Here is an 18921-nt window from a genome sequence, read left to right as displayed (position 1 = left end):
GGAAAAACATCATCCCCTCTTACCTCAAATATCTTTCATGTTATCTTGGAATCTGAAATTTTAACGTTAGTGCTGCATTGCTTTGGGACCTAAAGAGTCTTCTGTTTTTCTCAAGAGTCATTTTCAATAATATGGAGGGTATAATTGAAAAAACCTTTAGCAATGAGTTATAACAATCCTTTACTTTTATATTTCTCTTTGAAATGTTCAAAAAGTTTTCAGATGTGCAGTTCTACATCATGCGGGATATGTATAGCACAACTATGGAATTTGTTGATGGTTGATAGATAACACCCTGGGACATGTGACAAAAGGCCAGAACCTGGGCCCAGGTGACCTCTCCCAGGGCATATGTGCATTTTAAAAAAGGAACTTCCTGGGGTTAAGAATAATTAGAAGGAAATACCTCTAAGGTGTTAGGAATTTCAAGCCCCAGGACACCAAACTGAGAAAGAAATTTGGGGTGGCCAAAAATGAGAATGTCACTCTCTCTCTCCTCTTTTTTACATGAGAAATTTCAGCTCTATTTTTAAAATTAATTTACTTTTTAAAATTCAAGTACAGGGGCACCTGGGTGGCGCAGTCGGTTAAGCGTCCGACTTCAGCCAGGTCACGATCTCGCGGTCCGTGAGTTCGAGCCCCGCGTCAGGCTCTGGGCTGATGGCTCAGAGCCTGGGGCCTGTTTCTGATTCTGTGTCTCCCTCTCTCTCTGCCCCTCCCCCGTTCATGCTCTGTCTCTCTCTGTCCCAAAAATAAATAAACATTGAAAAAAAATTTTTAAAATTCAAGTACAATTAACATACAACGTTATATTAGTTCAGGTGTGCAATATAATGAATCAAAAGTGTAGGAGAGGAGTTAAGATGGTGGAGGGTTAGGGAGACCCTAGGCTTGCTTCCTTCCTCAAACACAGCTAAATATCAAATCATTTTCAACACCCAAGAAATTGATGTGAAGACTGAGAGAGCAAAAGGATATAACTAAAGGTGAAAAAACTGCCACATCCTGGAAGGTAGGAGCTGTGGAGAGTTTATTTGGAGGAGAAAAGAGTTTCAGGTGCTATGATGAGGAGGGAGCCCTAATCACAGAGAGAAAGAAAGAGAAAGAGAGAGAGAGAGAGAGAGAGAGAGAGAGAAAGTGCACACAGGGAATTTCACAAGAAAAACTCTTCCCCAAAACCATCCACAGGGAAATGGAGAAGCACTGAATTCATAAGATGAATGCCATTCTTTATCACCAATGATGCCTCCCTGCTTGCCTTTCCTGGTCTCTTGGTTCCATAGTACCCGGGGCACAAAACCCTTCTTGCTATCTGTGATACTGGTTACCCTTTGTTTTTAGGCTTTGGACCCTTCTACCTGGCATCATTGGCAGGGGTGTGCTCCAGGTAGGTCTCATCATTTCCATGGTTCCACTCAGTCCCTTCCTGCTGATCTCCCTTCCTGCCCTGTCTACCAAGGTATGCTCCAGGACCAGACTGATGAGACAGAAGGGCTTCATTAGCAGAAGCAGCTGCCTAGGGGCAGCAGGTCGAGGGCTGGGAGGAGGTGAGGGACCAGGGTCCCCAAGAGGGTCTGTTGCTGCATGAGTCTAGCCACTACTCTCTTCATAGTCAAAGGTGGGTCTGGGGTGAAATTTAAGGAGGAAGGGACTCATTCCTGGACTAATAAAAGGCAGTCAGAGTTGAGGAAGTTTCCTCTCCTAGCTCCACTCTTTCTGTGCAGTGCTTTTTGGCAAGTCATTGTCCATCTCTGGGCCTTGATTTCCTCTTTTGCCTGCCTTATCCTTAACTGCTTTGATTTAAGGAAAGGCAGTCCTACTAATCTCAAGTTCTCCTTCCCCCAAGGCTGTTTGAGGACCTTAGCTATTGCAATAAGAGGGTCTTGAAGCCTTTGTTCCTAACCACCTTAACTGGGAGAAGTAGGTTCTGTCATCAAGGCATACAATGACAGCTGAAGAGCCCTTCTCTCCCTCATCCCTGGTCAGAGCCAGATCTTATACTACCAACAGCTTACCTCTTCTTGTCTTCCTCATTCCAGATAACATCAAGATGCCCAAGATTGAATAAAGTGTGCTACAAAATGATCCCTGTGAAGCAGAGAGTGGGGCTTATAAGCCTAAAACACCAGGGAAGAGCCAGGAAAACAAGAGTTTCTGTTTAGATGACCACTTTCCTGGTACGTCTAGAATTCTACCATCACATCCTTGGGTAGTGCTTGATAGCAGTTACATTAAAGGAATAGACTGCCTGTGGCTTAAGTGTCTTTTAGGAGCATAGAAGTCTCTTGCAACCTTGCATTTTTCCTTCCTCATCCTTTCACTACTCCTCTTTTGGATTATTATTTTTGTTGTCTTTTTTTCCCCTTTGAATATTTACATATAGGACCTAGGAACTTTACCAGCAGGTAAAATTGAAAGACATTTTGGCTATAGAGAAAGAGGCCAACAAAGCATAATAACTTGTGTTTGACAATCCTTGAGAGTCTTTGGAAATAGATTACATATTTACTTATTTATAAAATCCAGAATAATTAACATACAGTGTATATTAGCTTCCAGTGTACAATACAGTGATTCGATAATTCTATATATTACTCAGTGCTCATCATGATAAGTCTACTCTTCAACAATTTAAAAAATTTTTTTAATGTTTATTTATTTTTGATAGAGAGAGACAGAGCATGAGTGGGGGAGGGGCAGAGAGAGAGAGGGAGACACAGAATCCGAAGCAGGCTCCAGGCTCTAAGCTGTCAGCCCAGAGTCCGATGCAGGGCTCGAACCCACAAGCCATGAGATCATGACCTGAACGAATTTGGACGCTTAAGCGACTGAGCCACCCAAGTGCCTCAACAACTTTTTTCAATGTTTATTTGTTTTTGAGACAGAGACAGACAGATAAATCTACTTGTAATCCCCTTCAACTGTTTCACTCATCCCCCTCCCCACCTACCCTCTGGCAACCACCGTTTTATTCTCTATATTTAAGAGACTATTTTTTAAGATTTTAATTCTGTATGGTTAATATACAATGTTATATTAGTTTCAATATACTGATCCACCAATTGTATACATTACTCAGTGCTCATCATGGTAAGTGTACTCTTAATCCTCTTCACCTATTTCACCCATCCCCCCATGCACCTCCCTCTGGTAACCATCAGTTTGTTCTCTATTGTTGGGTCTGTTTCTTTGTCTCTATTTTTTTCCATTTGTCCTTTGGTTTCTTAAATTCCACATATCAGTGAAATTGGATGGTATTTGTTTTTCTCTGACTGACTTATTTCACTTAGCATTATGCCCTCTAGATCCATTCATGTTGTTGCAAATATCAAGATTTTATTATTTTTATGGCTGAGTAATATTTCATTATGTATATATACCACATCTTCATTCTCCATTCATTTATTGATAGGCACTTACATTGCTCCCACAATTTGGCTATTGTAAATCATTTTTCCATAAACATAGAGGTGCATATATCTTTTTGAATTAGTGCTTTCATACTCTTGGGTAAATACTTAGTAGTGGAATTATTGGATTATAGGGAAATTCTATTTTTGTTTTTTTGAGGAACCTCCATACTTTCTTCCACAGTGGCTGCACCACTTTGCATTCCCACCAACAGTGCATGAGTGTTCCTTTTCTTCCACATCCTAGCCAACACTTGCTGTTTCTTGTGTTTTTGGTTTAGCCATTATGACAGATGTGAAGTGATACTCATTGTGGTTTTGATTTGCATTTATCTGATGATCAGTGATGTTGAGCATCTTTTCATGTGTCTGTTGGCCATCTGGATGTCTTCTTTGGATAAATGTCTATGCATGTCTTCTGTCCATTTTTTAGTTGGGTTATTTATTTTTGGGGTATTGAGTTGTATAAGTTCTTTTGTATAGTTGGGATATTAACCCCTTAGCAGATACATCATTTGCAAATATCTTCTCCCATTAGGTGAGTTGTCTTTTTCTTTTATTGATGGTTTCCCTCATTGTTCACAAGTTTTAATTTTGGTGTAGTCCGAATAGTTTAACTGTGCATTTGTTTACCTTGGCCAAGGGAGATATATCAAGAAAAATGTTTCTGTGTCAAAAAGATTAATGCCTATGTCTTATTTTAGAAATTTTAGGTCTCACTTTTAGGCCTGTAATCGATTTAGAGTTTTTGTGTGTGGTGTAAGAAAGTGATCCAGTTTCATTCTTTTACATGTGACTGTCCAGTTTTCACAGCACCATTTGTTGAAGAGACTATCTTTTTCCCATTGTATATTCTTGCCTTTTTTGTATGGATTAATTTACCATAAAAGTGTAGGTTTATTTCTGGGCTCTCTATTCTGTTCTACTGATCTATGTGTCTATTTTTGTGTGAATACCATTATATTTTGATTATTATAGCTTTTAGTATACCTTGGATTGTGATACCTCCTGTTTTGTTCTTCTTTCTCAAGAAGTCTTTTGTGGTTCCATACAAATTTTAAGATTTTTGTTCTAGTTTGTGAAAAATAGTGTTGGTATTATGATAAGGATTGCATTGAATCTGTAGATTGCTTTGGAAAATACAAACATTTTAACAATATTTGTTCCTCCAATCTATGAACATAGAATATCTTTCCATTTGTTTGTGTCATCTTCAATTTCTTTCATCAGTGTTTTATAGTCCTCAGAGTACAGGTCTTTCACTCCCTTCTTTAAGTTTATTCCTAGCCATTTTATTCTTTTAGGTGCAATTGTAAATGGGATTGTTTTCTTAATTTCTTTCTGCTACTTCATTATTAGAGTATGGAAATGAAACAGATTCCTGTATATTGGTCTTTGTATCCTGCAACTTTACTAAATTCGTTTATCAGTTCTAATAGTTTTTTTTTTTGGTGGAATCTTTAGGTTTTTTTTATATATATATATAGTATTATGCCATCTACAAATAGTGAAAGTTTTATTTCTTCCTAACTAATTTGGATGTCTTTTATTTCTTTTTATTGTCTACTTGCTGTGACTAGGACTTCCAGTACTATGTTGAATAAAAGTGGTGAGAGTGGATATCCTTGTCTTGTTCTGCTCTTAGGGGAAAATTTCTGAGTTTTTCACCATTGAGTATGATGTTACTGTGGGTTTTTTATATATGGCCTTTATTATGTTGAGGTATGTTTCCACCAAACCTAGTTAAAAAAAACCCACAATATTTATTTATTTATTTTGAGACAGAGAGCAAGCAGGGGTGGGGCAGAGAGAGAGAGAGGGAGAGTCAGAGAATCTCAAGCAGGCTCCACACTGTCAGCACCAAGCCCAATGAGGGGCTCGATCCCATGGACCATGAGCGAATAACTGAGCAGATACCAAGAGTTGGATTCTTAACCCAGTGAGCCACCCAGGCGCCCCCCACCAAGCCTACTTTTTGGACAGTTTTTATCATGAGTACATGTTGTGCTTTGTCAAATGCTTTTCTGAATCCATTAAAAAGGTGATATTGTTTTTATCCTTTCCCTTGTTAATGTGATGTATCAAGTTGACTGATTTGCAAACATTGTATCATTGCATGCCAGGAGTAAATCCCACATGATTGTATTGCATATATTTTAAAAGTATTGTTGGATTTGGTTTGCTAATATTTTGTTCAGGATTTTTGCATCTATGTTCATCAGAGAAACTAGCATGTAGTTTTCTTTTTTGGTAGTGTTTTTTTCTTAAAATTGTTATTTAAATTTCAGTTAGTTAACACACAGTGCAATATTATTATCAGGTGTACAATTTGTGATTCAGCATTTCTATACAACACCCAGTGCTCATTACAACAAATGCATTCCTTAATCTCCATCACCTACTTAATCATTCCCCCACCCACGTCCCCTGTGGTAACTATCAGTTTGTTCTCTATAATTAAAAATATGTTTCTTTTTTAAAAAGTTTATTTATTTATTTTGAGAGAGAGAGAGAGAGAGAGAGAAAGCACGTGAGCAAGTGGGGAAGGGGCAGAGGGAGAGGGAGAAACAGAATCCCAAGCAGACTCTGTACTATCAGCATGAGCCCAACACAGAGCTCGATCCTACAAACCATGAGATCACGACCTGAGCTGAAATCAAGAGTCATATGTTAAACCAACTGAGCCACCCAGGTGTCCTAAGAATCTGTTTCTTTATTTGCCTCTCTCTTTTTTCCCCCTGTGCTAATTTGTTTCTTAATTTGCACATATGAGTAAAATCATATGGTATTCGTCTTTCACTGGCTGACTTATTTTGCTTGATATATATATATATATATATATATATATATATATATATGGTATATATGTGGTATATATATATGTGGTATATATATATATATATGTGGTATATATGTGGTATATAAGATGTGGTATATATTATATATATATATATTATATATATACCACATCTTATATACCACATATATACCACATATATATATATATATATATATATATATACCACATATATATATATATACCACATATACATATATACCACATATATACCATATATATATATATATATATATATATATATATATCACATCTTCTTTATCTATTCATCTATTAATGGACACTTAGGCTGCTTTCATATTTGAGCTATTGTAAATGATACTGATATAAACATACAGGTGAATATGTCCTTTTGAATTCATGTTCTTGTATTCTTTGGGTAAATACCTAGTAGTGCAATTACTGGATCCTAAGGTAGTTCTATTTTTAACTTTTTGAGCAACCTCCATACTGTTTTCCATAGTGGCTGCACCAGTTGGCATTCCCACCAACAGTGCAAGAGGGTTCCTTTTTCTCCATATCTTCACTAACACCTGTTGTTTATTATGTTGTTGATTTTAGCCCTTCTGACAGGTTTCAGGTGATATCTCATTGTAGTTTTGATTTCTTTTTCCCTGACAATCAGTGATGTTAAGCATACTTTCATGTGTCTGTTGGCTATCTGGATGTCTTCTTTGGAAAACTGTCTATGTCTTCTGCCCATTATTAATTGGATTATTTATTTTTTGGGTGTTGAGTTTTATAAGTAGTTTATATATTTTGGATACTAACGTTTTATCAGATAATGTCATTTATAAATATCTTGCCCCATTCTGTAGGTTTCCTTTTAGCTTTGTTGATTGTTTCCTTCATTGTGCAGAAGTTTTTTATTGTGATGAAGTCCCAATAGTGTATTTTTGCTTTTGTTTCTCTTGCCTCAGGAGACATATCCAGTAAGAAGTTGCTAAGGCCATTGTCAAAGAGGTTACTGCCTGTGTTCTTCTCTAAGAATTTGATAGGCTGCTATCTTAAATTTAGGTCTTTAATCTATCTTGAATTTATTCCTGATGTTTATAGCAGCATTACCAAAAATAGCCAAATTATGGAAAGGGCCCAAATGTCCATCTCCTGATGAATGGATAAAGAAGATGTGGTGTGTATATATATACAATGGAATATTACTCAGCCATAAAAAATAATGAAATCCTGCCATTTGCAAAGATATGGATGGAGCTAAAGCGTATTATACTAAGTGAAATAAGTCAGTCAGAGAAATACAAATACCATATGATTTCACTCATATGTGGAATCTAAGAAACAAAACAGGTGAACATAGAGAAAGTCAAACCATAAAACAGACTCTTAACTACAGAGAATAAACTGAGGGTTGCTGGATGGGAGGTAGGGGGGGTGGATTCAATGGGGGATGGGTATTAAGGACGGCACTTGTGATGAGCACTGGGTATTGTATATAAGTGATGAATCAGCAAATTATACTCCTGAAACTAAAAAAAAAATAGTAGAAACAGTAACTCATAAAAATATTTATTTTATAAATCATAATTATTAATTTATCAGTGTTTCTTTGCTGTGTTTACTTACAATTTTGATATTTCAAGCAAAAGGTTTTGAAATCAGTTTCACTTTTTCCTCTTCATAAACTTCTCTTCATGCCTGAATTCTCAGAGAGTTACAGTGCTATTGAAGGTCAAAGAGTTCAGAAAACCTCCAAATACTAGAATGATTGAGTGAATCCATGTAGGATGTTTGATGGATCTAAATTTTGCAGTCTTACGTCACTGAGTAAATCTCTAAATAAAATAGAAATTCTACTTGTGTGGGTTCTCTGATGATGACTGCTATGCCTTTTTCCAGAGAGCAGACCTGAAGTACTTTCTGTCACAGATCTGATAGAGACAGTTAACGAAGTTTCTAAACTTAGCATTGCTCATGAAATCATGGTAAACCATGCCATCATGATCACATTTGTATCTTTAAAAAAAATCCTTGATTTTAGCATGAATATGTGGAATTGTGTGTGTAAGACTTTGTTGGGGGTAGGAGAACTATTTAATAGACTTATTGAAATAGTTCAGGTAGGAATTTACAGTAGATGGGGATGGATTACAGAGATATTTAGGAAACAAAATCTCTGGAATTTTGTGACCCAGTAGATAAATAGATGAGGGGAAAGTAATTTAGAAGGAATCCAGTACACACCAAAGTTATGTGTTGGTGACATCTCACAAGTGGGATTGGTGTGTTGGGGGATGAACTTTGACTTTTTTACCCACTTGTTTTTGTATTTCTTGTATTTTTTTTTAAAAACATGCATTATTATTATATTTTTAAGATGAAAATAGCTAAGCTCTCTGGTTTGCATGAATAAGGAACAGGGCTGAATGGGGGAGATAATGAGTTGAATTTTCAGCTTGCTGAGTTTGAGGTGCACCTAAAACTTTCAAGTTTTATCAAGAAGGAAATTTTTTCTTGGGTTTCAAAACTGAAATAAAAAAAATATCTAGTGTAAAGTATAAGTATACGGACACAGAAACTAAGGTATACATTTAGGTTAGATGCAGAACCAGGACTAGAACTCAAGGGCCCAACCCCTAGTTCATGGTTCTTTCTACTGCAGGAGAGCTTCTCTGGATCCCTGAGGTCCCTTCTGAGATGATTTGGTTAACATCTTTGCATCTGATACTAAACTCAGTTTATTCAATTCTGCCCATCTACATATAGCTCTTGGCCTGTCAATTTAATGATCTTTCATGATCTTGAAAGTGCTGTTTGGGATTTAGGGCATTATGATCCTGTATCAGTTCTCTGGGTAGAGAGCAATTTGCTCATTTAAACTTCTTATAGTTTGGAAGGCAGGTTCATGGAGACAATGTACAATGCTTTTTGGGACCATCTGAAAGCGCAGCTATCCAGTACTCCCCTGACCTCACTTATGCTCTTGAACTTTTAAAAGAATTTAAGGAGGTGAGTAACCAACCTCTCATTTGTGGATGTTAAGTTTCTGGGAAGACCAAATCTTTGGATTGTTGATGGCTACCAATATCCTAAGTTGCATACTGCCTTTCTGAACATGGTCCATTACTTAAATAGACCATCTAGAGAAGCATTTTATTTGTATGATATGAAGCTTGAAAGTTGGTATCTTGCTATAATATCACAGTATATTGTTCAATTTAAAAGATTTTCACTGAGCTTTTTCTATGTTTCAGAAGCACATAAGTGAATAAAAGAGCCCTTGCCCACAAGGATCTCATACTTTTGAGTCAAAAAGCAATTTCAAATGACCTTTAATGGTTCCTTTGCTTATTATCTTTGACCTTTCAAGTAAAACAATCCAAATGTCTTTATCCCTCATTAGGAGTGCTTCAATCACCTTGTGGTGGTGTGTATTTTTTTATATTTTATATTCTGCCTTATTTTTATGATACTCCTATTTTTATTCATATTTTAACCTCATTGTCATCAAGAAATAATATGGCACTATTGTTATTACTGATCCCAGTGAAGCCTTGTGTTATAATTGGTCCCTAAACAGAAAGAAATAATATTCTCCTACAAGAAACTTAGAGACATAGTTTTGAGACTCCCAAAAGACATAGGCTGTGATGACTTTGTTTTAAGAGGGCTGTTCATTGGAGAGTGTTAGGATTTCTAAACAATTTCATTCCATTGACTGTGTGCACCAGACCAAGATGAAGCTGTGCAAAAAGTAGAAAGCATAACAGATCCTGTGCAATTACTGAGGTAAGAAACTAAATGTATTGACCCTGAAATCTGCCTTAGACAACTGTGCCAGAAAACTCTGGGCTGGATACTGTGTTGTAGCTCCTGCCTTATCTTGCTCTTCTATACTGATGAACTGACTAATATCTCTTATTTTCCTCCCTAGACTAGTGGCTGTTGTTTTCCAAGGATAGTCTCTTGGCATCTTTTTTGGTGATCTTTATATCATTTGGACTCCTTTTAATAAATGATGCTAAGACATAGCATAGTAATTCTTTCTTCTAGAGATTTCAAACTGCCCTTTCCCAGATGTTCTCCTATGTATCTTAACTTATACCCTGTGAGGGGACATAAATGAAGATTATCCCTGTTTCATAGCTAGGAGAACCAAGACTCAGAATGGTAAAGTGATATGACCAGTGAGTTAGAAATTCAATCACCATCACTCCAGCTACTCATAGTTATTAGGGCTTTGCTCATTTCCCTTCCACTGAGTACTCTTTCTAAAAAGTAGTGGCTACATTGGAAAGAGTTCTAGACTGGTAACTAAAAGGACACAAGACATATTTGTCTTTACTTCTGACAACAATCACTTTGTGATCTTGGGTCCCTAACTGCAGTATTTTTATTTGTAAATTCAAGTTAGATGGTTGTTTTTAAGGCCCACTTTAACTCTAAAATACTGTGATTTTAGAACTTCTTGCTTGAGTTCCACCCTTCCACACTAGATTTCCTTTCATAGTGTAAATATTTGATTTCTTCTTATGACAGAAGTATCTTCCATGTTCTCATCCTGGTGAAAATGGACATGGTGAGCTATACTATCTAGAGCCTTTGACCCTTCCTGCAGGAACATTATGTCCAGTATTAACGAGCTAAATTTCAAGAACTCCTTGACAAGCATCCCAGTATGTTTAAAATTTAAGTGCAGGAGAGGGAGATTTGACTTTGGGTTTGCCTTCTTACAGTGATAAAGTATTTTCTAATTTTTGAATAGAAAGTTTCTTTTCTGGGTAAAGGGTAGGGAAAAGGAATATTTCACTAGGACAGAAAGTCCCAAAAAATAATTTTTATTGACCAAGTCTTAGTCTTTAAGCCTCACATGTTCACTTTTATGTCATAGATCTCCTTGATTACACCACAAAATGGCTAACCAAAGCAGCAACAGATCTCATTATACCATCTACAAGTTCTCATGGATCTTCCAGCTCCTGCAGCTTGGCCTGTTCACCTCCGAGTTGGGTAGCAAAAACTCAGATGTCCCCAATCCCACAAGGGTGCTATTGCAGAGTTACATGAACCTTCTCTGGGATCCTGATAATTATGAGTTCCCTGAGGTACAAATGTGTTTTAGAGCTTTGCCTTTTTGTTTTGTATTTAACATCTCTACCAGAACTTTCCTCTCTTAACCCACTCTTCCCTCTCTCAACAGACTTTGCTGATGGACAAAATCTGGCTGTGGGAGATGGAGTCCCAGCTGCACCAGTTAACTATCCTAGCCTCAGTCTTGCTAATAGCCAGAGGTTTCTCTGGTAATTCTTTACTCAGGTTTTCTGAATTTGTGGATAAACTGAAGTGCATAACCAAGGCCCTGACAGAGGAATTTAACTCTAGGTAAGCTTCATAGGCAGATCTTTCTTAGAGTTGAAAATAATATGTGTTTTTTGGTAATATATTATTGATTATTTGTCATCAAAAACCACACAAAGGACCTTGGGGGCCACTGGTAAAGATTGTTGGTGTCTTTTGGTAAGTCAAGGCTTGGAATAGAGTAATAAAACTTAGTTCCAAAGAGAAGAGTGTGGAGGCTAGTTTGCTACAAATGATTCATTATCATGTTTTCCTAAAAATAATTCATAGAGGGCTCGAGGGGAAGATGGCGGTGTCGGAGGACGCTGGGCTCACCGCGCGTCCTGCTGATCACTTAGATTCCACCTACACCTGCCTAAATAACCCAGAAAACCGCCAGAGGATTAGCAGAACAGAGTCGCCAGACCCAAGCGCAGACGAGAGGCCCACGGAAGAGGGTAGGAAGGGCGGCGAGGCGGTGCGCGCTCCACGGACTGGCGGGAGGGAGCTGGGGCGGAGGGGAGGCTCGCCGGCCAAGCAGAGTCCCTGAGTCTGGCTTGCAAAAGCTGAGGGGCCTGACGGACTGTGTTCCGACAGCAAGCGCGACTTAGCGTCTGGGAGGTCATAAGTTAACAGCTCTGCTCAGAAAGCGGGAAGGCTGGAGGACAAAGGGAGGGAGAGCTGCGGAGCCCCCCGGACAAAAAAGCTCAGTTTGGTGGGGAACAAAGGCGCTTGCCAGCGCCATCTCCCCCGCCCATCCCCCAGCCAAAATCCCAAAGGGAACCGGTTCCTGCCAGGGAAATTGCTCGCTCCTCGCAAAAACCCAACTCTGTGCTTCTGCGGAGCCAAACCTCTGGCAGCGGATCTGACTCCCTCCCGCTGCCACAGGGCCCCTCCTGAAGTGGATCACCTAAGGAGAAGCAAGCTAAGCCTGCCCCCCCTGCCACCGTGCACCTTGCCTACCCACCCCAGCTAATACGCCAGATCCCCAGCATCACAAGCCTGGCAGTGTGCAAGTAGCCCAGACGGGCCACGCCACCCCACAGTGAATCCCGCCCCTAGGAGAGGGGAAGAGAAGGCACACACCAGTCTGACTGTGGCCCCAGCGGTGGGCTGGGGGCAGACATCAGGACTGACTGCGGCCCAGCCCACCAACTCCAGTTATACACCACAGCACAGGGGAAGTGCCCTGCAGATCCCCACCACACCAGGGACTATCCAAAATGACCAAGCGGAAGAATTCCCCTCAGAAGAATCTCCAGGAAATAACAACAGCTAATGAGCTGATCAAAAAGGATTTAAATAATACAACAGAAAGTGAATTTAGAATAATAGTCAAAAAATTAATCGCTGGGCTGGAAAACAGTATACAGGACAGCAGAGAATCTCTTGCTACAGAGATCAAGGGACTAAGGAACAGTCACGAGGAGCTGAAAAACGCCTTAAATGAAATGCAAAACAAAATGGAAACCACCACGGCTCGGATGGAAGAGGCAGAGGAGAGAATAGGTGAACTAGAAGATAAAGTTATGGAAAAAGAGGAAGCTGAGAAAAAGAGAGATAAAAAAATCCAGGAGTATGAGGGGAAAATTAGAGAACTAAGTGATACACTAAAAAGAAATAATATACGCATAATTGGTATCCCAGAGGAGGAAGAGAGAGGGAAAGGTGCTGAAGGGGTACTTGAAGAAATAATAGCTGAGAACTTCCCTGAACTGGGGAAGGAAAAAGGCATTGAAATCCAAGAGGCACAGAGAACTCCCTTCAGACGTAACTTGAATCGATCTTCTGCACGACATATCATAGTGAAACTGGCAAAATACAAGGATAAAGAGAAAATTCTGAAAGCAGCAAGGGGTAAACGTGCCCTCACATATAAAGGGAGACCTATAAGACTCGTGACTGATCTCTCTTTTGAAACTTGGCAGGCCAGAAAGAATTGGCACGAGATTTTCAGTGTGCTAGACAGAAAAAATATGCAGCCGAGAATCCTTTATCCAGCAAGTCTGTCATTTAGAATAGAAGGAGAGATAAAGGTCTTCCCAAACAAACAAAAACTGAAGGAATTTGTCACCACTAAACCAGCCCTACAAGAGATCCTAAGGGGGACCCTGTGAGACAAAGTACCAGAGACATCACTACAAGCATAAAACATACAGACATCACAATGACTCTAAACCCGTATCTTTCTATAATAACACTGAATGTAAATGGATTAAATGCGCCAACCAAAAGACATAGGGTATCAGAATGGATAAAAAAACAAGACCCATCTCTTTGCTGTCTACAAGAGACTCATTTTAGACCTGAGGACACCTTTAGATTCAGAGTGAGGGGATGGAGAACTATGTATCATGCTACTGGAAGCCAAAAGAAAGCTGGAGTAGCCATACTTATATCAGACAAACTAGACTTTAAATTAAAGGCTGTAACAAGAGATGAAGAAGGACATTATATAATAGTTACAGGGTCCATCCATCAGGAAGAGCTAACAATTATAAATGTCTATGCGCCGAATACCGGAGCCCCCAAATATATAAAACAATTACTCATAAACAGAAGCAAACTTATTGATAAGAATGTGGTAATTGCTGGGGACTTTAACACCCCACTTACAGAAATGGATAGATCATCTAGACACACGGTCAATACAGAAACAAGGGCCCTGAATGAGACATTGGATCAGATGGACTTGACAGATATATTTAGAACTCTGCATCCCAAAGCAACAGAATATACTTTCTTCTCGAGTGCACATGGAACATTCTCCAAGATAGATCACATACTGGGTCACAAAACAGCCCTTCATAAGTTTACAAGAATTGAAATTATACCATGCATACTTTCAGACCACAATGCTATGAAGCTTGAAATCAACCACAGGAAAAAGTCTGGAAAACCTCCAAAAGCATGGAGGTTAAAGAACACCCTACTAACGAATGAGTGGGTCAACCAGGCAATTAGAGACGAAATCAAAAAATATATGGAAACAAACGAAAATGAAAATACAACAATCTAAACGCTTTGGGACGCAGCGAAGGCAGTCCTGAGAGGAAAATACATTGCAATCCAGGCCTATCTCAAGAAACAAGAAAAATCCCAAATACAAAATCTAACAGCACACCTAAAGGAAATAGAAGCAGAACAGCAAAGGCAGCTTAAACCCAGCAGAAGAAGAGAAATAATAAAGATCAGAGCAGAAATAAACAATATAGAATCTAAAAAAACTGTAGAGCAGATCAACGAAACCAAGAGTTGGTTTTTTGAAAAAATAAACAAAATTGACAAACTGCTAGCCAGGCTTCTCAAAAAGAAAAGGGAGATGACCCAAATAGATAAATTCATGAATGAAAATGGAATTATTACAACCAATCCCTCAGAGATACAAACAATTATCAGGGAATACTATGAAAAATTATATGCCAACAAATTGGACAACCTGGAAGAAATGGACAAAGTCCTGAACACCCACACTCTTCCAAAACTCAATCAGGAGGAAATAGAAAGCTTGAACAGACCCATTACCAGCGAAGAAATTGAATCGGTTATCAAAAATCTCCCAACAAATAAGAGTCCAGGACCAGATGGCTTCCCAGGGGAGTTCTACCAGACGTTTAAAGCAGAGATAATACCTATCCTTCTCAAGCTATTACAAAAAATAGAGAGGGAAGGAAAACTTCCAGACTCATTCTATGAAGCCAGTATTACTTTGATTCCTAAACCAGACAGACACCCAGTAAAAAAAGAGAACTACAGGCCAATGTCCCTGATGAATATGGATGCAAAAATTCTCAATAAGATACTAGCAAATCGAATTCAACAGCATATAAAAAGAATTATTCACCATGATCAAGTGGGATTCATTCCTGGGATGCAGGGCTGGTTCAACATTCGCAAATCAATCAACGTGATACATCACATTAACAAAAAAAAGAGAAGAACCATATGATCCTGTCAATCGATGCAGAAAAGGCCTTTGACAAAATCCAGCACCCTTTCTTAATAAAAACCCTTGAGAAAGTTGGGATAGAAGGAACATACTTAAACTTCATCAAAGCCATTTATGAAAAGCCCACAGCTAACATCATCCTCAACGGGGAAAAAATGAGAGCTTTCTCCCTGAGATCAGGAACACAACAGGGATGCCCACTCTCACCGCTGTTGTTTAACATAGTGCTGGAAGTTCTAGCATCAGCAATCAGACAACAAAAGGAAATCAAAGGCATCAAAATGGGCAAAGATGAAGTCAAGCTTTTGCTTTTTGCAGATGACATGATATTATACATGGAAAATCCGATAGACGCCACCAAAAGTCTGCTAGAACTGATACATGAATTCAGCAAAGTTGCAGGATACAAAATCAATGTACAGAAATCAGTTGCATTCTTATACACTAACAATGAAGCAACAGAAAGAGAAATACAGAAACTGATCCCATTCACAATTGCACCAAGAAGCATAAAATACCTAGGAATAAATCTAACCAAAGATGTAAAGGATCTGTATGCTGAAAACTATAGAAAGCTTATGAAGGTAATTGAAGAAGATTTAAAGAAATGGAAAGACATTCCCTGCTCATGGATTGGAAAAATAAATATTGTCAAAATGTCAATACTACCCAAAGCTATCTACACATTCAATGCAATCCCAATCAAAATTGCACCAGCATTCTTCTCGAAACTAGAACAAGCCATCCTAAAATTCATATGGAACCACAAAAGGCCCTGAATAGCCAAAGGAATTTTGAAGAAGAAGACCAAAGCAGGAGGCATCACAATCCCAGACTTTAGCCTCTACTACAAAGCTGTCATCATCAAGACAGCATGGTATTGGCACAAAAACAGACACACAGACCAATGGAATAGAATAGAAACCCCAGAACTAGACCCACAAACGTATGGCCAACTCATCTTTGACAAAGCAGGAAAGAACATCCAATGGAAAAAAGACAGCCTCTTTAACAAATGGTGCTGGGAGAACTGGACAGCAACATGCAGAAGGTTGAAACTAGACCACTTTCTCACACCATTTACAAAAATAAACTCAAAATGGATAAAGGACCTAAATGTGAGACAGGAAACCATCAGAACCTTAGAGGAGAAAGCAGGAAAAGACCTCTCTGACCTCAGCCGTAGCAATCTCTTACTCGACACATCCCCAAAGGCAAGGGAAGTAAAAGCAAAAGTGAATTACTGGGACCTTATGAAGATAAAAAGCTTCTGCACAGCAAAGGAAACAACCAACAAAACTAAAAGGCAACCAACGGAATGGGAAAAGATATTTGCAAATGACATATCGGAAAAAGGGCTAGTATCCAAAATCTATAAAGAGCTCACCAAACTCCACACCCGAAAAACAAATAACCCAGTGAAGAAATGGGCAGAAAACATGAATAGACACTTCTCTAAAGAAGACATGCGGTGGCCAACAGGCACATGAAAAGATGTTCAGCATCGCTCCTTATCAGGGAAATACAAATCAAAACCACACTCAGGTATCACCTCACGCCAGTCAGAGTGGCCAAAATGAACAAATCAGGAGACTATAGATGCTGGAGAGGATGTGGAGAAACGGGAACCCTCTTGCACTGTTGGTGGGAATGCAAATTGGTGCAGCCGCTCTGGAAAGCAGTGTGGAGGTTCCTCAGAAAATTAAAAATAGACCTACCCTATGACCCAGCAATAGCACTGCTAGGAATTTATCCAAGGGATACAGGAGTACTGATGCATAGGGGCACTTGTGCCCCAATGTTCATAGCAGCACTCTCAACAATAGCCAAATTATGGAAAGAGCCTAAATGTCCATCAACTGATGAATGGATAAAGAAATTGTGGTATATATACACAATGGAATACTACGTGGCAATGAGAAAAAATGAAATATGGCCCTTTGTAGCAACGTGGATGGAACTGGAGAGTGTAATGCTAAGTGAAATAAGCCATACAGAGAAAGACAGATACCATATGGTTTCACTCTTATGTGGATCCTGAGAAACTTAACAGGAACCCATGGGGGAGGGGAAGGAAAAAAAAAAGAGGTTAGAGTGGGAGAGAGCCAAAGCATAAGAGACTGTTAAAAACTGAGAACAAACTGAGGGTTGATGGCGGTGGGTGGGAGGGGAGGGTGGGTGATGGGTATTGAGGAGGGCACCTTTTGGGATGAGCACTGGGTGTTGTATGGAAACCAATTTGTCAATAAATTTCATATATATAAAAAAAAACTGAGAACAAACTGAGGGTTGATGGGGGGTGGGAGGGAGGGGAGGGTTGGTGATGGGTATTGAGGAGGGCACCTTTTGGGATGAGCACTGGGTGTTGTATGGAAACCAATTTGTCAATAAATTTCATATATAAAAATAAATAAATAAATAAATAAATAAACGTCTGGTAGAACTCCTCTGGGAAGCCATCTGGTCCTGGACTCTTATTTGTTGGGAGATTTTTGATAACCGATTCAATTTCTTCGCCAGTTATGGGTCTGTTCAAGCTTTCTATTTCCTCCTGATTGAGTTTTGGAAGCGTGTGGGTGTTTAGGAATTTGTCCATTTTTTCCAGGTTGTCCAATTTGTTGGCATATAATTTTTCATAGTATTTCCTGATAATTGTTTGTATCTCTGAGGGATTGGTTGTAATAATTCCACTTCCATTCATGATTTTATCTATTTGGGTCCTCTCCCTTTTCTTTTTGAGAAGCCTGGCCAGCGGTTTGTCAATGTTGTTTATTTTTTCAAAAAACCAACTCTTGGTTTTGATGGTTTCCTGTCTCACGTTTAGGTCCTTTATCCATTCTGAGTTTATTTTTGTAAATGGTGTGAGAAAGTGGTGTAGTTTCAACCTTCTGCATGTTGCTGTCCAGTTCTCCCAGCACCATTTGTTAAAAAATGAAATATGGCCTTTTGTAGCAACGTGGATGGAACTGGAGAGTGTAATGCTAAGTGAAATAAGCCATACAGAGAAAGACAGATACCATATGGTTTCACTCTTATGTGGATCCTGAGAAACTTAACAGGAACCCATGGGGGAGGGGAAGGAAAAAAAAAAGAGGTTAGAGTGGGAGAGAGCCAAAGCATAAGAGAATGTTAAAAACTGAGAACAAACTGAGGGTTGATGGGGGGTGGGAGGGAGGGGAGGGTGGGTGATGGGTATTGAGGAGGGCACCTTTTGGGATGAGCACTGGGTGTTGTATGGAAACCAATTTGTCAATAAATTTCATATATATATATATATAAAAAAACCCAACTCTTGGTTTCGTTGATCTGCTCTACAGTTTTTTTAGATTCTATATTGTTTATTTCTGCTCTGATATTTATTATTTCTCTTCTTCTGCTGGGTTTAGGCTGCCTTTGCTGTTCTGCTTCTAGTT

The 18921-nt window shown here is 38.9% G+C and overlaps 1 pseudogene; it reads left to right on the top strand.

Annotated features, from left to right (window-relative positions):
• Positions 1 to 9943: 9943 nt before the first annotated feature.
• Positions 9944 to 11608, top strand: LOC115506832 (annotated as a pseudogene).
• The last annotated feature ends 7313 nt before the right edge of the window (positions 11609 to 18921 follow it).

The sequence above is a fragment of the Lynx canadensis genome, chromosome X, assembly GCF_007474595.2.
Source record: "Lynx canadensis isolate LIC74 chromosome X, mLynCan4.pri.v2, whole genome shotgun sequence".
NCBI lineage: Eukaryota > Metazoa > Chordata > Mammalia > Carnivora > Felidae > Lynx > Lynx canadensis.
This window is presented reverse-complemented; position numbering and strand designations above follow the sequence as displayed.